General features: G+C 36.5%; 1 long non-coding RNA gene across 1 annotated transcript in view; it reads right to left on the reverse strand.

Moving 5' to 3' along the window:
- Positions 1-2,757: 2,757 nt before the first annotated feature.
- LOC149804090 (uncharacterized) overlaps positions 2,758-7,229 on the reverse strand; it is a 6,147-nt gene continuing 1,675 nt past the window's right edge. Inside the window, exon 2 of the long non-coding RNA XR_016420004.1 lies at positions 2,758-3,741. This is a non-coding gene — a long non-coding RNA (uncharacterized LOC149804090). The remainder of the gene's footprint in view (positions 3,742-7,229) is intronic.

Consider the following 7,229-nt stretch of genomic DNA (forward strand, 5'->3'; position numbering starts at 1 on the left):
TGGGGAAGGGGATGGTGCCACCTCCCCCAGGCTTTTATGGATTCAAGGAACCCTAATAGTTTGGCCTCAATCTGTGGGTCCATAAAGGTCCCTACAGTTGAATGGTTGGCTGACATTAGTGGGAAGGAGAGCTCGGGAACGGTCCTGCTTGCTTTACATCGCTGGTTTCTTGTTGCATTTGCCTTTTTTTTTTTTTTTTTTTTTCGAGATTTTTTTTTTTTTTTTTTTTTCCTCTTCAAAATGTTCTAAAAGGAGGGGGGATGTTCTATGCTGTTTATAGAGGTTCTTAGTAGATATCATGTATGAAGAGAGATTTTCAAGATTATTATGGTATTACTAGTCGAGGTGTTTAGGGTGTGTTTCCTACGTTATGTTATTTATAAGTTTTTAGATATTACCTCTTTAAGTTATTTATTAATTGATGTTTTTAGAGATTGAATGTTATTTATGCTTTATTTAGCAAGAGACCGGAGTCCTAGCCGATTACACGGTTCGTTAAGGACATCTAGGACAGGAATCCTAGCTGATTACTCGGTTCGTTAAGGACATCTAGGGCATCCGATTTTGCGGTTTCCTTAGTTTTTTATAGGTGCTTCGTAAGTGAATTATTTATTAATACTTTTATAAAATTGAATGATATGTTATGGTTTTTTATGTGGTTGCTTCTACATTTATTTAGCTAGTTACTGGGTCTTTTGGTTTTGTGGGGATAGTAATTATATTTTGTTCCTAAGTCCTGCTGAGTCTGGAAACGTATTTATGTTTATTGCAATGGCGTCCGTATACTGTTGCGACGATGTTCAAAATGCCATTGTGACGGTATTTTTCTGGCTGCAACAGTATATTTTATCGTTAAAACAGTCATGTCATCGTTGTAACTGTACTTTTATTTACATGGTCGGCCACATTCAAATTGTATTTAACTATTGCAGTTACAGTGCTAAATCTATGCAGATGATTTGTATCGCCTCATAGTTACGGCTACCGCTGCCGCGATAAAACAAACAGGAGCAACAACAACAAAATGCCGTAGCACAGTCGTCTGAATATCAATGCGAAGACACCAGTGCTTAAAAAAATTCAAAAGTTGTAACGTTGTAACAGCAGAAATTTCCGTTGCGTCAACAAAATGTAGCGTTTTAATGCAAATTGAATACCTTTGTAACGGTACAAGTTACCTTTGCATTGGCAACGTTTAGAGTGACAACTATAATTGGATACCGCTACAATGATATTTGGATACGGTTTCATAGGCATCGGTAGTTTTGTATTTTGGTACACCATACTATGCTAATACAGTTAGGGCAGGCAAATATTATGTTCTGGTTTCACAGTAAAGCATCATTTGAAACGAAGAACGTAGATCCCGATGATGCAATGCAGTTATGTTCATCTAGACTCGTAGAGAGTGATCACGGGACCTGGGGTAAGAAACACCCGGGCCTATTCTAGTTTTGTTCAAACAAAATTTTTCTTTTATAAAATTAGAAAGTGTTGTTCGACCCGGGCCCCCTTACGGGCCCTATCCCCTGGGGTATATCAACGGTTGCTCCCTCCCCTCGTGCGATAGACTGGCTGAGCAAGACTATGTTCAACGGCAATTCTGGGTCCACGTTATTTGCTGTACGGTGACGAGTGTACACCATTAATACGGTATGCTCTACCGTGAACGTTGAATATGTTGAAGGATGTTTGATTTAGATCAGCGGCTCCCAACGCTGTTCATGCATCAAAGGTGGACGATTATCTTCATGTCATCGGTTTAAACGATCACAAAAATGGTAAGAAAACTTTGATTTGTTGATCAGTATTGGGCCTTATCAGTGAACTTGATATGTGTGAGAAGGGGGGGGGGGGGGTTAAGAAGCCGATGTACTTAGAACTTGAGAAGGAGTCGGTGGAGTGCAGATTTGACCATAATTTCATCTTTGCACGCAATGAAACAGAATTATCGACTCATCATGTCTGGTATTTCGTGTGCTAAATGTGCCCAGATAATTCCTTACAACCATAATTAAATGTTTTAAGAGAAGTTATTCCCACAATTTTTCATAGATTTGTGGGGGGAAAAGTCTGTAAATAAATTCTTATTTTTGGCAAGCGCCACTATTTTCTGACAACACATTAGATGTTTGGTTTTTAACGCAAATGTACGACATTATTGGTTATATAATGCCATGGAAATTGGAGCTTAGCTCCTTTCCCAGGGAGACAGGTATCCGACACGGGATTGTTCTGAAAGTGTATCTTACAGATAATGTAATATTGAACACAAGTGTATCATTTTCACCACAGCATTGACAATGACTGTACAAAATCGTTTACGAAGCATATAGTAAAAACAGTGGTTTAAATCTTGGACCTATTTCTTGCAGTTTCAAGATGCAGTAGCTCTAAAGCATTGAATTAATCTTGTCCAGTATTTTAAGTAACATAAACTACACATATACAACTCTATCATACGCTTCTGGAATAGTTGCCCCCCAAAATATTGCTCTTAGACAGACGAACAAATTTGAATTGTTTTGGTATAGAATAAAGGAACGCGTCTGAGTTGTATAGATATGATGCCAAAATATTTATAACTTTGAATGCAGAATGTTACGAGGAGGAATTGCTTGCTATTACCATGAAAAATGTAAACCTCTAACTGCGCTTATGTTTCGAATAACTGTTTCTGTTCAGTATTCTGTGCCATCTTACTTAATACTAACATAACAGTTTCCAACCTTATAGAAAGAACAATACAACTTTCAATGATAATCACATATTTTCAATTTACCGAGATTTTGCAAAAAATGGTCCACAAGATATACATTCTATGTGTGCGTGTTTGTGTGAATGCTGCAAAAATGGGAGGAAAAGATTTTGCATATAAGCATGGTCTCTGCCAAAGAGATCAAAGCCATCAATATCCTGTAGGTACCAAATGAGAAAGAAGATATAATTTATAAATGATGGTGAAAGGATTTCCAAAAATCCTGTAGGTACCAAATGAGAAAGAAGATATAATTTATAAATGATGGTGAAAGGATTTCCAAAAATAAGTTATGCTCTCAAGGAACCTTATTTATAATTATGTCACACTTAATTGTTTTTGAAAGGCACTGTTGGTTTGCGAGCTAGAAAATCGGAAAAATATATTGATATCTTCGTAATAGCATTTAGGCTGTATGATGAACGCATATCGTACCACGTTAATTTCTACGTTGAATATCGTCCATGCCTGTGAGACAATGTATACCATAACAATTGATTGATATAATCGTGAGCTCTTGGGATCTGAGTCTGATTTGACACTCACTATAGGTCAACATTTAATTATTTAATCTTCAAAAATTTACATTCACGGAAAGATTCTTCAACAATTTGTATAGCCCTTGGTGGATGGATTTCGCGTTTGTTCGGACATGCCTTGATGAGGCCTAGGTCAAGTGAAAACTTTTTCTGCTCGTCCAACACCATGAGCGTAGGATTTTGAAGTTTTGACACATTTATCCATTGTCCACAGCCTCTGTTGTTCGAAAGCGTTGAATCTGGGGGAGTATGACGTCGGGAAAGAGCAATCCGAATGAGCATAGGTCTGCAGCACTGGTTTAAGATTCCCCCTTTAAGACTTCCGGTGCTAAGTAGCAGAAATTGCCGACACTGAATGGTTTCCATGTAGATTGGAAATGTTGCTATCCTTGCTGTCCATGGAAGACATGCACCCATCAGTCTAACTTCTCCAGTGTCTGTTACCTGTTATACAGAACACGATTATTTTTAATTAATCAACTTAAAATTCTATTTACAAAACAATTAGTATATTCCATAATGATGTTAAGTTCAAAATACCTGGTGGAAGTCGGAGGTAAAAAGTGAACAAGTTAAATGTTGTATTGATATATGCATATTGAATAAAAACACAAATCTCCGTAGAAATATAAATACGATAACTTGAAAGCTTTTACTTGCTGTTCCATCGTTCGTAATAAATAAGACACAGGAATTGAGGTATGAATGCAAAAGTTTACTTTTGTCGTAAATATGCGCGACACGAAAGTCATATTACATTATTCTAAACATTGCAAAAAACAATTACATAGTGTGGCTAGCCAGTTCCATGTAGACCAAGTTATTGGTCTCAAGATAGTCTAAGGCTATGATCACTTTCAGAAGGATGGCCAGTCTCTGGTCATTTAGAGAGCTCTTGAAGTCGTGAGCAGTGGCTAGAAAAGTGAGATATCGCCTCAGCGAACGACGAAGACCTTCGTAGATGACAGCTGGCGTAGGGCATCTGTGTGGTTGATGCCAAGAAATTCGTCCAAGTACGTGTCTTTCCTATTTAGACTCCTGCAAATAACGTTCATCTATTATTATTATTTGTATTTGTAGTAGCGGTGGATGGAGACGAAAGAAGAAATGCACACGATTTGTGATAGTACTTCGAATTCAGAAGGAAGAATACTCGTCAGTAATAAGTTATGCCATACAAATTTATACCTGAGCTTTGCCACCTCTTGGAATGTGCTTGCCATGCCCGAAGACGGCAAGTAGACTCCAATCGGGAGCGAATTGTTCTCTGCAAATCTGCTAAGAAAAACAAAAGCTATCTTGGTAAATTCTCCATAGACCCTGCTGATTCTGCCGCATAAACACGTTCGTTTGAATGGCAATTCCATGGATTAGGTTAATAGTCTGGATTCTTTATTGATACTCTAGTTTGTCCTTTGTCAACTCTTCCACTTTTATTTCATCTCTTCATAAGTCATCCACGTAAAGCCCTATTCCTACTCTCTAACAGACGACTTAAGCTGCTCAAACCTTCTCAGCAGTTTCAGATAATCCGATTGATGCTGCCTCTCCTTTCCGCATACATTTGAAATCGTTGTAAGACATCTGTGACGCGAATGACATTATATGCATATCTTCCTAAACTGTCAATATATCCGTTCTGACGTGCCAGAAGATTTTAGACTAGTAAAAAAAATCTTTTTTTTCCCTTTCTTCTTTCCTTCAGACAGCCAGCTCTGTAGCTTTCTCGAGAGATGTTGCGCGTATTTTACTGGTTGTTTTGCATACTTATCGACGTAGTCCTTGATAAACTTCTGTTACGGTAGAGTGAGAAAGACATGTAGGCTTAGATTCTCTGCCATGTGGTCTAAACACTCTTGTTACGGTAGAGTGAAGAAAACCTGTAGGCTTAAACTTAATTCGATATGTTCTATGTCAGATTGCAGGAGATTCATTTGAATCTGTATTTTTGTGATTATTTCCTTTTCGTGCTCTTAATTTCTTTTTCTTTTCTGCATTTTCTTAAGCTATTCTTGTGAGTCACACTCACTGAGATCAAGCCGTTTGAAGTCTGTCGTCAATTGTTACAGGCTTCTTTGAATCATCGTCTCGATCCATCTAAATTAATGGAATTGAATTCTGATGTATTATTATTAGATCCGAATTAGCACTTAATTTTATTCTCTTGTCATTTAATATATTTTAAGTGCCTTATCTTTCAAATTTCGATGTAAATATTTGAGTGTTTATGCCCATAAAATGGTGATGAATGCAAGAGAATATCTGTTACAACGTAAATGCTAAGAAACCATGGATAATTCTAAACATTAATGTTTTAATTTTGTTATTCAAAACTATTTTGATTTCAAAGTACACATATGAAATTTCATTTAGTTAAGTTTATAATGAACACGTTTATTGTGGAATCCAAACTTGGCAATGAGCTCGGAAACGTTGAAATCTTTCTTTGTGTGTGTATTACTCAGATTAATCAATGCATATTACTTCCGGATTAGCATCCCAGAAAACGTTACCATGTTAACAAAAAGATATATCTATGTGCAACCTTAAAATACATTTTATCCTATTTCGATTTTACCATGAGCATATGTACTCCACGAAAATGTCGATGTGATGTTAAATAATAAATAATTTGAATCAGAGAATTGCACAGTAAAGTTTTCAGTTTCTTGACTTAACATAATTTGAGGTATCGTATTACATTATAAATTATAAAAAGATTGACCAATACAAGACACTTAACAGCTAATGATTATGCTATTTAGTAACACACCACTCGGATGATACTTGATAAATACATTTTTGAAACATAAAACCTATTGTACTTTTTTTAATTTTTTTTATAGGATTCATTTTTGTTCCGTTGCATACAATTACAAGTTCCTCAAACCCTCCAGGTATTCCTGGAAACTCTGACGTAATCGGAGTCTATTTTAAGATCCCGCTTGGCGTTCTTGCAAGATAAGAAAATTACCTTTGGCTCAGACAGTCTGGGTCATATCATTGCCAAATAGCCGAGGACATGTGCTTTGACCTTGTCTCTTTCAGACGCTTCAACATTGTCGAACCGATTGTACCGAAAGATGGCTGCCATAGGGTCAGATCTACTGGAGATCTTGCCATTGTGTTTCTCACTTAGCTGTTTTATGACTATCCTGAGCAGATTCAACAGCTGCAAACAAAACGCGTCACCATTTTAGCGAGTTGGCATTTTAGTGTAAACTATTGTTGTTAAATACGGTAATTTTGCAAAGTTTGAAGGCAGATGCCTGTGTAATACATAATAATATTTACATTGAAACTTGACATTTCCCAAAAGAAAACTATTGTGTTTCATATTCTTTGTCACACGGGATCTCACGTCAACTAAATCATATATTACCTTGCCGATGCTATTTAAGTAAAATGTATCTCGTGAGTAACGGTAGTGATTTATCCGAAATAAGCACCCTTTTCACGAAGGTAACTTCATAGTGAAAGATAGCGTTTAGATGTAATATTCAACCACGCTGGAATCAATAATAAAAAGCTCGCTAATTTTTTAGTGTCACACTGCACTTTCGGAATGAAGAAATACGAAAATTCATTTAATTTCACTTTAAATTTGTGCTTAGGTTGGTTTACGTATGATTCGTAATCGAGTTGATGTGACAACATGAAGGTGATTATCACATAAAACAACCAAAACCTGAGAGCAATTCAAAAGGGCCGCTATTGATATCTGAGGTCTTTTTGATGCATGGGATAATGAAGGTAGCATACATTCCGATTTGATATCAAGCATGTGTGGAAATTTCAGATGAAATGTTTGAAGCGAGGTGAATAATATCTATAATTAGCGAAGAAATATGTTAACTGGTTACCTAACAAGAAATTTGAGATTAAATTCTCACTCTATTCAAGCGTATCGGAAAAGAAAGAAGTAACAAAGC

Source organism: Sinohyriopsis cumingii, chromosome 3, assembly GCF_028554795.1.
Source record: "Sinohyriopsis cumingii isolate HCF-2022 chromosome 3, ASM2855479v2, whole genome shotgun sequence".
Classification (NCBI taxonomy): domain Eukaryota; kingdom Metazoa; phylum Mollusca; class Bivalvia; order Unionida; family Unionidae; genus Sinohyriopsis; species Sinohyriopsis cumingii.